The sequence below is a fragment of the Equus caballus genome, chromosome 1 (assembly GCF_041296265.1).
Source record: "Equus caballus isolate H_3958 breed thoroughbred chromosome 1, TB-T2T, whole genome shotgun sequence".
Taxonomy (NCBI): domain Eukaryota; kingdom Metazoa; phylum Chordata; class Mammalia; order Perissodactyla; family Equidae; genus Equus; species Equus caballus.
The window spans coordinates 112,781,891-112,795,911 of NC_091684.1; the positions used below are offsets into that span (position 1 = coordinate 112,781,891).

At 34.4% G+C, this 14,021-nt stretch overlaps 1 long non-coding RNA gene across 1 annotated transcript in view; it reads right to left on the bottom strand.

Annotated features, from left to right (window-relative positions):
- Window positions 1–414: 414 nt before the first annotated feature.
- LOC138924151 (uncharacterized) overlaps window positions 415–14,021 on the bottom strand; it is a 70,757-nt gene continuing 57,150 nt past the window's right edge. The window contains exons 2-4 of the long non-coding RNA XR_011438891.1: window positions 11,282–11,429; window positions 3,943–4,118; window positions 415–660 (exon numbers count right to left, since the gene is read on the bottom strand). This is a non-coding gene — a long non-coding RNA (uncharacterized lncRNA). The remainder of the gene's footprint in view (window positions 661–3,942; window positions 4,119–11,281; window positions 11,430–14,021) is intronic.

Sequence of the window (14,021 nt, forward strand, 5' to 3'; positions counted from 1 at the left end):
CCTGCATTTGTGGTTTTAATTGAGCATTTCTTATGATTCCATTTTCTCTTCTTTCTTAGTGCATTGATTAGACTTCTTCTTTTTTTCCCCTGTTTTTAGTGGTTGCCGTAGAGTTTACAATATACATCTACAGCTAATTCAAGTCCACTTTCAGATAACACTATACCACTTCATGGATAGTGTGAGTACCTTATAATAACAAAATAATCTTTTTTTTTCTTTACTTTTTTTTTTAATTTTTATTTTTTTCGGATGTACATCATATTTCAAATTCTGTATACATTACATCATGTTTACCACCCGAACACTAACTATAGTGCATCCCCTCACATGTGACCCTAGTCACCCCTTTTGCCCTCCCCCCTCCCCCCTTCCCCAATGGTAACCACCAGTCCAATCTCCAATGCTATGTGATTTTTTTTTGTCGTTTTTATCCTCTACTTATGAGTGAGATCATATGGTATTTGACTTTCTCCCTCTGACTTATTTCACTCAGCATAATACCCTCAAGGTCCATCCATGTTGTCACAAATGGCTGGATTTCATCATTTCTTATGGCTGAGTAGTAGTCCATCGTGTATAAATACCACATCTTCTTTATCCATTCGTCCCTTGATGGGCACCTAGGTTGCTTCCAAGTCTTGGCTATTGTGAATAATGCTGTAATGAACATAACAAAATAATCTTAATTCATCCTTTGCATCTCTTTTATTATTACTGTCATTCATTTCACCTGCATATAAGCTTACATAAGCATATGTATGATATATACATAAGCATACACGGGCAAATACATTATTGATTTTGATGTTTTTATTTTGAAAAATCTCTTATCTGTTAGATGGATTAAGAAAAAGAAAACTAAAAGTTTTTATTTTACCTTCACTTTTCCTTCTTTCATAGTCTTCCTTACTTTGTATAGATCCAACTTTCTAAGCTGTATTATTTTCCTTCTCTCTAAAGAACTTTTAACATTTCTTGCAAGGCAGGTCTACTGGAAACAAATTTCCTCAATGTTTGCTTGTCTGAGAAAGTCTTTATTTCTCCTTCAATTTTGAAGGAAAATTTCACAGGGTAGAGAATTTTAGTTTGGTGGTTTTTTCCCCTCAACGCTTTAAATATCTCACTCCACTTTCTTCTTGCTTATATGGTTTCTGAGAAGTTGGATGTAATTTCTTATCTTTATTTCTCTATAGGTAAGGTGTTTTTTCTTCTGGCTTCTTTCAGTTGGTTTTTTTTCCTTGTCTCTGATTTTCTGTAGTTTTAAAAAGACATGCCTAGGTATAGTTTTTTTTTTTGGCATTTATCCTGCTTGGTGTTCTCTGAGCTTCCAGGATCTGTGATTCAATGTCTGAAATTAATTTAGGGCAATTCTCAGTCATTATTGTTTCAAATATTTTTTCTGTCCTTTTCCTTCTTTCTTTTCCTTCTAGTATTCCCATTACATATATGTTACACCTTTTGTAGTTGTCCTAAAGTCCTTGAACATTCTGTTCTGTTTTTTTCAGTCTTTGTTCTCTTTGCTTCTTGGTTTTTGAGGATTCTATTGATTTATCCTCTAGCTCAGAGATTCTTTCCTCGGCCATGTACAGTTTACTAATGAACCCATCAAAGGCATTCTTCATTTCTGTTACAATATTTTTTATCTCTAGCACCTCTTTTTGATTCTTTCTTAGGATTTCCATCTCTCTGCTTACATTGCCCATATGTTTTTGCATTCTGTCTACTTCATCCCTATCAGAGCCCTTAGCATACTAATCATAGTTGTTTTTTAATCCTCAGTGTGATAATTCCAACATTCCTGCCATATCTGATTCTGATGCTTGCTTTGTCTCTTCAAATTACGTTTTTCGCTTTTGGTACGACTTGCGTTTTTTTCTTGATAGGCGGACATGATGTACTAGGTGAAAAGAACTGGTGTAATAGGCCTTTAGTAATTGGTGGTGAGGTGTGGGGGGCGGGGAGGTCTTCTGTAGTCCTATGATCAGATCTCTGTCTTTTAGTGAGCCTATGCCTTTGGACTGTGAACTTCACAAGTGTTTTTAGAGGTTTTTTTCTCCCCTCTTTGGTGCGGCGGTCTGCCTAGAGTAGACCAGCGTTGGTATTTCCCTTCTTCCAAGTCAGTTGGGTTCTGATAACACTCCAGCAGGTTAGGCTCTGGTTAACTAGTTTACCCTGAGGGCAGGCCTTGCTAAGAACAGAGTGCTCTGGTATATTTCAAAGTGATTCCTTTCCCCCTCCCTCTGCTGGAAGCATGAGGGGATTTTTCTCCAATATTTACCCAGGAAACTGAGGTGTAAAGAAGCTAAGTGATTTGCCTGGGGTTTAGCACTGAGGAAGAAGGCTTCTGAAGAAGGAGTCATTAGGCATGAGTAACTCAATATGGGCTCTGAGGCAAATCATTTAGCTTATTTAAATGTCAGTTTCCTCATGTGTACAATAAGAATGTTAATACTTTAGCTATTTTATAGGACTGCTATGATGATCAAACCAGTTAATAAATGGCGTATTTTCATAAATATAAGAAATCAAAATTGCATGCCATTTGTTTCTGTTTCATAATTCAAAACAATGCTGTCTTTAAAAAGATGTGTGAAGGTTTTGTTTCTAGATATAGAATAGATATGACTGCTGGCTCCCTCCTCCAAGATCAATCCAATACAAATTTTAGAGGAAAAATACTTACAAAGAGTGAAAAAAGTGAGGGAAAAAAATCCCCAGGTTGACAGAGATTGTTTCGAAGTAGTGTGTATGAGGTGGCGGCTTTGGCCTCCCTAAGAGTCATTCTGGCACAGCTATAAGATGTTGAAATAAGAAAGACTTTTGGAATTCTAATATTGATCTTGAGTGATTGCCTTGAGACCAAAATAGTGTCTGCCACCACACTTATGGTGACTTTGGTCCAGATTTCTTCAAGAGTAACATCAGACCAGCCTTGTGCATAGCTTAGAAATACGAGGTAGCGGGAGGAACTAATTTCAGGTGTTAGGTTTTTCACATCCCCTATCAAATATCCCAGGGCTGGTGAAATAAAATCTAAGCGTTTCCTCTTAATGAATCTTTTCCTCACCCAGAAAAGGGTAGAGCCTTACCTAAGCAGTTGTTTTGTGGGAAGTGGTATGTTTCTCTGGGTTTTGGAGCAATGTACTCTTTACTCTCCCGTTCTTCTATTATCTTTCCCAGACCCCTGTTTCCACTGACTTTATTGGGCCCGACTCATAACTGGGCCTGATTTTCTACTTTATGTATTACCTGGTAGAGTAACCAATATTTGGGGAAAGTAAGTTCATATGCTAAAATAACAAGATGTTTGAGGATCTAAACTTTTTCAAATGAATATTAACAGAATGTTGTATTCCATAAGAAGAAGAAATAATAGGTACAAAAATTTAAAAGTAGATTAAAGAACATAATAAAAAGATAAGAAAATATTAGCAATATAAACTTAGAACAACAGGGCTGGCCCAGTGCTCAGTGGTTAAGTTCGCATGCTCTGTTTGGTGGCCCGGGGTTCACAGTTTCAGATCCTGGGTGCAGACCTACATACCACTCATTGAGTCATGCTATGGCAGCGTTCCACATGCAAAATAGAGGAAGACTGGCACAGATGTTAGCTCAGCAACAATCTTCCTCAAGCAGAAAAGGAAGATTGGCAACAGATGTTACCTCAGCCCCAAACTTCCTTGAAAAGAATTAGAACAAAAGAATATTAAAGTAATAAAGCAGAAATATTAAGAATGAAAAAGACAGTAGTTGAAATAAATAATTCAATAGATGGAATAATGAGAAGAATGGATACAGTCAAAGAATGAATCTACAAGCTGTAAAACTAAATTGTTTTATATGTTGCAGAAGAATAAGGAAAGAAAGAATGTGGATTCTACTAACTTCTTTGCAGACTCCATCAAGAAGCCTGCCCACAAGCCACTGGAGATGACTCACCTGCAGATAACTTCACAGGCATCCCCAGTTGTGGCACATGGACACCTTTAATTCTCTGTGCACTTTACCCCAACGCATCCTCTCCCCGTGTCTGGCTCCCTGTGTGCACCTCCAATGGCAGTGAGAGGGAGTCTTTGCAGATGGCTAATGAGCACATGCAGAATTCTGGCTAGATGCTGCAGGATTGGGAGAAAGTACGAAGACCTGAGCATTTATCATCGTCTTTGGGTAAGCAAACAAAAGGCTGATCATACCTGGCCTGGCCTTGCAGGCATACAGTGTTAAGAATTCCCCATCAGGAGACAATAAGAAGTGTGGAGCAAGAGTAGTCACAGAAAAGATTTGAGAAAGCCTCAGAATCCCTAATAGGATTGATGGAAGGTGGTTGATTCTCTGCCAGAGTTGGTCAGTAAAGACTTAAGGAGATGACTGCTTCTTTGAATACAAAAACAGCAGTGTAAGCCACCAAGGAACATAAAAAATCATTGAAACATGACACCATCAAAGGAACAAAATGACTTACCAGTAACTAAGCCCAAAGAAATGAAGATCTGTAATTTGTACAATAAAGAATTCAAAATTGTTTTTTAAAGAAAGCCCAATGAGTCACAAGAAACACATGAAAACAATTCCACAAAATCAGAAAAATAATACACAAACAAAACAAGACATTTAACACTGGGATAGAAATCATAAAAAAAGAACCAAATACAAACCTGGAGTTAAAGAACACAATGAAGGAAATGAAAATTTCACTAGAGACTGTCAACAACAGACTTGATTGACCAAAGAGAAGAAAAACAATCTGTGATGTAGAAGGTAGATCAATTGAAATTATGAAGTCAAAGGAGAATAAAGAAAAAAGAATGAAAAAGAGTGAAGGAAACCTACATAAACTACAGTATCCTATTAAAAGAAACAATCTATGCATTATTGAAGTCATAGAAGAAGAGAGGGAGAAAGAGGAGAAAGATTATTTAAAGAAATAATGGCTGAGAACTTCCCAAATTTGGAGAGAAATTTGGACAAAGAAGTTCACGACGCTCATAAACACCCCCCAAATTTTAACCCAAAACACTCTCCTTTAAGGCACATTATACTAAAACTGTCTAAAATTTAAGACAAAGATAATTTTAAAAGCAGCAGGGTGGGGAATAAAACTACCTCATATACAAGCGAACCCCCACAAGGGGTTCTGGATTTCTGAGTAGTAACCTTTCAAATCAGGAGAGAGTCAGAAATATATCCAAAAGATATTAAGAGTGCTGAGAAAGGGTCTGGCCCATTGATGTAGTTCACGTGCTCCACTTCGTCAGCCCAGGGTTTGCAGGTTAAGATGCCGGGTGAACCTAACACCACTCATCAAGCTACACTGTGGCAGCATCCCAAATAAAACAGAGGAAGATTGTCATAGATGTTAGCTCAGTGAGGAGCTTCCTAAAGCGAAAAAAAAAAAAAAAAAAAAGGATTGCTGAAATAAAAAAAACTTGACAACCAACAATAATTTACCTAGAAAATTTGTCCTTCAGAAATGAAGGAGAGATACAGTCTTCCCCAGAAAGACAAAAGCTGAGGGAGTTCAACACGAGACCCGCCTTATAAGAAATTCTGAAAAGAGGTCTTCAAGCTGAAATGAAAGTACACTACTTAGTAATATGAAAATATAGGACACACTTGTAACAGTAAGTATATAGTCAAATTCAGAATACTAAAATATTATAATATGGTGGTATATTAATCACTTAAGCATAAAGGTTAAGGACAAAAGTATTAAAAGTAACTGCAGCTACAATAATTTGTTACTGAACACATAACATAAAAAGGTGTAAATTGTGACGTCAAAAGCATAAAAAGTGGTGGAGGGAGTTAAATGGTAGAGTTTTTGTATGTGATCAAAGATAAGTTTTTATTACCTTAAAGTAAACTGTTATGTATATAAGATGTTTTATGTCAGCCTCATGGTAACCACAAAGCAAAATCCTACAGTAGAGACACAAAAGACAAAGAAAAAGGAATAAATGTATACTACAACTAAAAATCATCAATTCACCAAGGAAGACAGCAAGAAAGGAACAATGGAACAACAAAACAGGCAGAAAACAACTAATAAGATGACATGACATTAGTGAGTCTTTACCTATCAATAATTATTTTAAAGGTAAACTGATTAAATTCTCCACTCAAAAGACATAGATGGGCTGAATGAATTTTAAAAAACAAAATCTCAAATATGTGCTTCCTACTAGAGCTTTAAGGAAACACATAGTTCAAAATGAAGAGAAGAACAAACATAATCCATTCAAATGGAAACCAAAAGATAGGAGGGGTAGGTATACTTAGACAAAATAGACTTCAAGTCAAAAACTGTAATAAGGGACAAAGAAAATCATTATAAAATCATAAAGGGGTCAATTTATCATGAAGATATAACAGTTGTAAATACACACACAATCAATATTTGAGCACCTCAATGTATTAAGCATTTATATACTAAGATAAGGGAGAAATAGATAGCAATACAATAACAGTAGGGGACTTCCATATCCCACTTTACATAATGAATAGATCATCCAGACCAAAAAATCAGTAAGAAAACATTGGACTTGAACTATACATTAGAGCAAATGGACCTAACAGACATATAGAAAACATTCCATCCAACAGCAGCAGAATACACATCCTCTCAAGCACATGTGGAACATTCTCCAGGATAAATCATATGTTAGGTCACAAAACAAGCCTTTGTAAATTTAAGAAGATTGAAATCACACCAAGTATATTTTCTGACCACAATGGTATGAAACTAGAAATCAGCAACAGGAGGAAAACTGGCAACTTCACAGATATGAGGAATTAACAACATACTCCTGAACAAGCAATGGGTCAAAGAAGAAATCAAAAGGAAAATCAAAAAATATCTTGAAACATATGAAAATGGAAACATAACATATAAACACTTATGGGATGCAGCAAAAGCATTTCCAAGAAGGAAATTTACAGTGATCTTAAAGACAGATCTTAAATAAACAATGTAACTTTGCACCTCAAAGAACTAGAAAAAAGAGTATAAACTAAGCCCAGATTTAGCAGAAGGGAGGAAATAACAAAGATAAGAGCAGACGTAAATGAAACAGAGACCAGAAAAACAACAAAACATATCAATGAAACTAAGAGGTGTTATTTTGAAAAGACAAACAAAATTGAAAAACCTTTACCTAGAGTAAGAAAAAAGGAGAGAAGACTAAAATAAAAATAATAAGAAATGAAAGAGGGGACATTATAACTGATATCCCACAGAAATACAAAGGATAATAAGAGAGTACTAGGAACAATTATATGCCAGTAAATCAGATAACCTAAAAGAAATGGATAAATTCCTATAAACATACAACCTGCCAAGACTGAATCATGAAGAAATAGAAAATCTGAATAGACCAATTTCTACTTAGGAGATTCAAGCGGTAATCAAAAACCTCCCACCACAAAAAGCCCAGCACTAGATGGTTAAATAATTGGTGAATTCTATCAGATATTTCAAGAAGAATTAAGGCCAATCTTTCTCGAACTCTTCCAAAAAATAGAAGAAGGAGGAACATTCCTAAACTCATTTTATGAGAACAGAATTATACTGATACCAAAACCAAAAAGGATACAACAAGAAAAGAAAGCAGGTCAATATCCCTGATGAATATAGATATAAAAATTGTCAATAAAATACTAGCAAACCAAATTCAACAGCACATTAAAGGAATCATATACCATGATCAAGTGGGATTTATTCCTGGGATGAAAGGTTGGTTCCACATATGCAAATCAATAAACGTGATACACCATATTAATAGAATAAAAGATGAAAATCATATGATCATCTCAATAGATGCATAAAATGCATTCAATAAAATTAGACATCCTTTCATGATAAAAATTTTCAAATTTATCCAAAAAATTGGGTATGGAAGGAACATACCTCAATATAATAAATGCAATATATACCAAGCCCACAGCTAACATCACACTCAACAGTGAAAGTTTGAAAGCTTTACCTCTAAGATCAAGAACAAGACAAAGGTGTTTGCTCTTGCCACTCCTATTCAGTATAGTACTGGAAGTTAGAGCAATTAGACAAGAAAAAGAAATAAAAGCATCCAAATCTTAAAGGAGGAAATAAAATTGTCACTGTTTGCAGATCTGATCTTACATATAGAAAATCATAAACACTCTACCAAAAAAATGTTAGGAGTAATCAACAAATTCAGTAAAGTTTTGGGATACAAATTCAACATGCAAAAATCAATTGTGTTTCTATATGCTAACAGTGAACTATCTGAAAAAGAAATAAAAATAATAACCCCATTTACAATAGCATAAAAAACAAATACTTAAGAATAAATTTAACCAAGGAGGTGAAAGATCTGTACACCGAAAACCATAAGACTCTTATGAAAGAAACTGAAGAAGACACAAATTAACGGAAATATATCCCCTTTTCATAGATCTGAAGAATTAATATTGTTAAAATGACAATACTACCCAGAGTCATCTATATATTCACCTTAATCTTATCAAATTTCCAACCACATTTTTCACAAAAATAGAAAAAAAATCCTAAAATTCTCATAGAATCACAAAAGACCCCAAATTGCCAAAGCTATCCTGAGAAATAAAAACAAAACTGGAGGCATCATACTTCTTGATTTCAAACTACATTAAACAGCTATAGTAATCAAAACAGTATGTTACTGGTATAAAAACAAACACATAGACCAATGGAACAGAATTGAAAACCCAGAAATAAACACACACACATACAGTCAATTAATATTTGATAAGGGAGCCAAGAATACTCAATGGCAGAAGGATATCCTCTTCGATAAATGATGCTGGGAAAGCAGGATATTCACATGCAACAGAATGAAATTGGATCATTGTCTTACACCACTGCAAAAATGGATTAAAAACTTAAATGTAAGGCATAAAACTGTAAAACCCCTAGAAGAAAATATTTGGAAAATGCTTCTTGACATTGGTCTTGGCAATAATTTTTTGTTTATAACAGCAAAAGTACTAGCAATAAAAGCAAAACTAAATAAGTGAGACTACATCAAAGTAAAAAGCTTCTGCACAATAAAGGAAAGAATCAACAAAATGAAAATGCAACCTATGGAATGAGAGAAAATATGTGCAGACAGCATATAAATGACAAGGATGTTAATATCCAAAATACATAAGGAACTCATAGGATTCAACAGCCAAAAAACAAATGATCCAATTAAAAGAGGGACAAGGAGACTGAATAGACATTTTTTCGAAGAAGACATGATAGAGACCAACACACTAATGAAAATGTTCTCAACATCACTAATCATCGTGGAAATGTAAATTAAAACCACAATGAAATACCACTTCACACCTAGTAGTTAAGTTGTCATCAAAAAGATGAGATAACAAGTGTTGGTGAGGATGTGGGGAAAAAGAAACCTTGTGCATTCTTGGTGGGAATGTAAATTGATACAGCCACTATGGAAAAAGTATGGAGATTCTTCAAAAAACTAAATATAGTACTACCATATGATCTAGCACTCCTACTTTTGTGAATATATCTGAAGGAAATAAAATCACTACCTTGAAGACATATTTGTATCCCCATGTTCACCACAGCATTCTTCACAATAGATAAGAGAGGGAAACAACCTAAGTATCCGTCAACAATTGAATGGATTAAAAAATAGATATATATGTGTGTGTGTATATGTGTGTATATGTCTACACACATACACACACACACACACACAAGGGGATGTTATTCAGCTATAATAAAGAAGGAAATCCTGTCATTTGCCACAACATGGATGAACCTATAGGGATGTACCATGCTAAGCAAAATACATCAGACAGAAAAAGACAAATAATGTTGGATCTTACATCTCACTTATATGTGGAATCTAAAAACACTTTTCATAGAAGCAGAGAGTAGCTTGGTGGTCGCCAGAGGCTGTGGGAGTGGGCTAACTGGGTGATGGTGAGCAAAAGGTACAAATTTCCAGTTACAAGATGAATAAATTCTGAGGCTCTAGTGTACAGCATGGTGAGTATAGTTAACAATACTGTACTGTATACTTGAAAGTTGCTGAGAGAACAGATCTTAAAAGTTCTGACCAAAAAACAAACAAACGAAAAATGGTCACTACATAAGATGATGAATGTGTGAATTAACTTTATTGTGGTAATCATTTCACAATATATATGTATATCAAATCACCACATTGTATACCTTAAACTTACATGATGTTATATGTCAATTATATCTCAATAAAGTTAGAAAACAATAAAAATAAAAATACCTAGATATGGATACTTCTATATGGATACAATAGTAAAAACTGCAAGAACTGAAAGGAAAGAAATAATAATTAATCTTGCTAATGATAATTAATAAACCATAATACAAGATGTAATATAGAAAATCAACAAAGCCAAAAGTTTCTTTTGAAAAAAACTAATGTAGAAAAAGTTCTAGGAAGACTAGACAAGAGAATAGAATGCACAAATAATATTATGAGGACAGTGGGGAGGATTATTATAGACAAATCTACATTATAAAAATAAGTGAAAGATAAGCAAGGAAATAGAACATGAAAACAACATTATAAACCAACTAGCTGTAACAGACATCTACAGAACATCCCACTCAACAATAACAGAATGTTCTTCTCAGGTGTACATGGACTGTTATCCAGTATAGACTACATGCTAGGTATAAAATAACCTCAATAAATTTAAAAGGATGGAAGCTGTGCAAAGTATATTATGCATCTGCTAAGAATGAAGTTAGAAATCAATAAAAGAAAGAAATTAGGGAAATTCACAAATATACAGAAATTAAACAGTACACTTCCACAGAGCTTTAGGGAAAGAAGACATCACAAAGGAAGTTAGAAAATACTTTGAGATGAATGAAAATAAATATACTATCCACCAAAACTTATAGGATGCAACAAAAGCAGTGTTTGGAGGGAAACTTATAGATGTAAACATCTACATTGAAAGAGGAGAAAGATCGTAAATCAATAACCTAAACATCTAACTTGAGAACACTGTAGAAAGAAGAGCAAACTAAATCTAATGCAAGTGGAAGTAAAGATATAATAAAACTTAGAAGGGAAAATAATATAATAAAGAATAGAAAAACTACAGAAAAAAATTTATGGAACCAAAATTAGTGCTTTAGAAATATCAATAAAATTGATAAACTTTTAGTTAGAGCCAACAAGAAGAAAAGAACAAAGTTTCAAATTACTAAAATCATAAATAAGCGAGGGAATTTTACTGTAAAACTTACAGAAATGGGCCGGCTCCGTGGCCGAGTGGTTAAGTTCGCGAGCTCTGCTGCGGCAGCGCAGGGTTCGGATCCTGGGCACGGACATGGCACTGCTCATCAGGCCACGTTGAGGCGGCGTCCCACATCCCACAACTAGAAGGACCTGCAACTAAGACATACAACTGTGGACGGGGGGGTTTGGGGAGATAAAGCAGAAAAAAAAAAAAAAAGCAAAATTGCAAAAATTTATGGGGCTGGCCCCGTGGCCGAGTGGTTAAGTTCGCGTGCTCTGCTACAGGCGGCCCAGTGTTTTGCTGGTTCGAATCCTGGGCGCGGACATGGCACTGCTCATCAAACCACTCTGAGGCAGCATCCCACATGCCACAACTAGAAGGACCCACAATGAAGAATATACAACTATGTACTGGGGGGCTTTGGGGAAAAAATAAAAATTAAAAAAAAATCTTTAAAAAAAAAAACTAACAGAAATGACAAAGATTGTGAGAGAATACTATAAACAATTGTACTCCAATAATTTAGATAATTTAGATTAAATGAATAATTCCTAGGAAGACACAAGCCAGTTAAACTGTTATAAGGAGTAATAGAAGATGTGAGTAAATCTATTATAAAAGTTGGAAAACCAAATTAATTAATAAACTTCCTGCGAAGGCCCAGATGGCTTTTCTGGTGAATTCTACCTAACAATTCTTAAGAATTAATTCCAATTCTTCACAGATCCTTCCAAAAAAAGAAGAGGAAGGAATAATTTCTAACATTCTATTGGGCCCATTATTACCCCCATAGGTAAAACTGTGATTATAAAGAAATTGTAAGAAAAGAAAACTAGAGACCAATATCTCTCATGAGTATAGATGGAAAATCTTTCAACAAAATACTAGCAAATGAATCCAGCAACATAAAAAGGGTTATAGATCATGACCAAGGGCCATTTGTCCTAAGAATAGAAGGTCAATCTAATATCTGAAGAGCAATTGATGTAAATACAGCATGTCAAAATAATTTTTAAAAAAAGATATTTCAACAGAGTCAGAGAAGCATTTAATAAATTCCAACACTTCTTCATGATAAAAACATTTAGTGAACTAGGAATAGAAGGGAACTTTCTCAACCTGATACAGGCCATATGCAAAAATCCCAGAGCTGACATCATATTTATTGGTGAAACACTGAATGCTACCCCTTAAGGACAAGAAAAAGGTAAGGATACCCACTTTCACCAGATCCACTCAGCACTGTACTGGAGGTTTTAACAAGGGCAATTAGGCAAGAAAATCCAATAAAAGAAATCCAGAATGGAAAGGAAAAATTAAAACTATTTGCAGATAACATGCACTTGTATATAGAAAATCCAAAGGAATTCACAAAAACACCCTATTAGAACTAACAAATGAGTTCAGCAAGTTTGCAGGACACACCTTCAATTCACAAAAATAAATTGTATGTTTATTCACTTGCAATGTATTATCCAAAAGTGAGATTAAGTAAATAATTTCCTTTACAATAAATTAAAAAAAAATACTTAAGAATAAATTTAATGAAACAAGCACAAAATTTTTACTGTGGAAAATGCAAAACATTGCTGAAATAAATTAAAGAATATCTAAATAAACTGAAAGACATACCATGCTACTGGATCACATAACTTAATATTCTTAAGATAGCACTATTCCCCAATTTTATCTACAGATTCAGTATAATTCCTGTCACAGTCCCACCTGGCTTCTTTCCAGAAATGGATGAACTGATTCTAAAATTCAAACTCAAAGGACACAAAAGAGCTAAAACACTCTTGACAAAAAATAAAGTTGGAGGACTCATATTTCCTGCTTTCAAAAATTACTGCAAAGCAAAGTAATTGCATTCATGTGATAGTGGCATAAGGAGACACATATAAATCAATGGGATAGTATTGAAAACCCAGAAATAAAACTTCATGTCTATAGTCGGTTGAATTTTGAGAGTTACCAAAACACTAAATGCAGAAAGGATAATCTTTTCAACAAATGATGCTGTGACAACTAGACAGCCATATGCCAAAGAATGAAGTCCAATCGCTATCTCACACCATATACAGAAATTCACTCCAAATGGATCAAAGACCTGAATGTAAAAGCAAAAACTATAAAACTTTTAGAAGAAAGTATTGGGGTCAGTCTTCATGGCCTTGGATTTGTCAAAATATGATTTCTTAGATACAACACCAAAAGCACAAACATAAGAAAAAATTGAATTTCACCAAATTAAAAACTTGTGCTTCAAAGGACATCCTCAAGAAAGTGAAAATGCAGTCCAATCAATGTGAGAAAACGTTTGTAAATCATCTAAGGACTTGTATCTAGAATATATAAAGAACTCTTACAATTCAATAATAAAAAGACAAAAAAATGAGCAAAGGATATGAAATGACATTGCTCTAAAAAAGATACAAATTGTCAATCAACATGTGAAAAACATACTTAACATCATCAAGGAAATGCAAATAGAAACCATAATGAGACACCACTTTATACACAGAATGAATATAATCAAAAAGGCAGACAATAGCAAGTGTTGGTGAGGACTGGAGAAATCAAAACCCTCACGCAGTGCTAGTGGGAATGTATAATAGTGCAGCCACTTTGGAAAATCGTCTGGCATTTCTTTACAAAGTTAACCATAGAGTTACCATGTGTCCCTGAAATTTTACTCCTAGATATATACCCAAGAGAAATTAAAATGTATGTCCACGCAACATCTT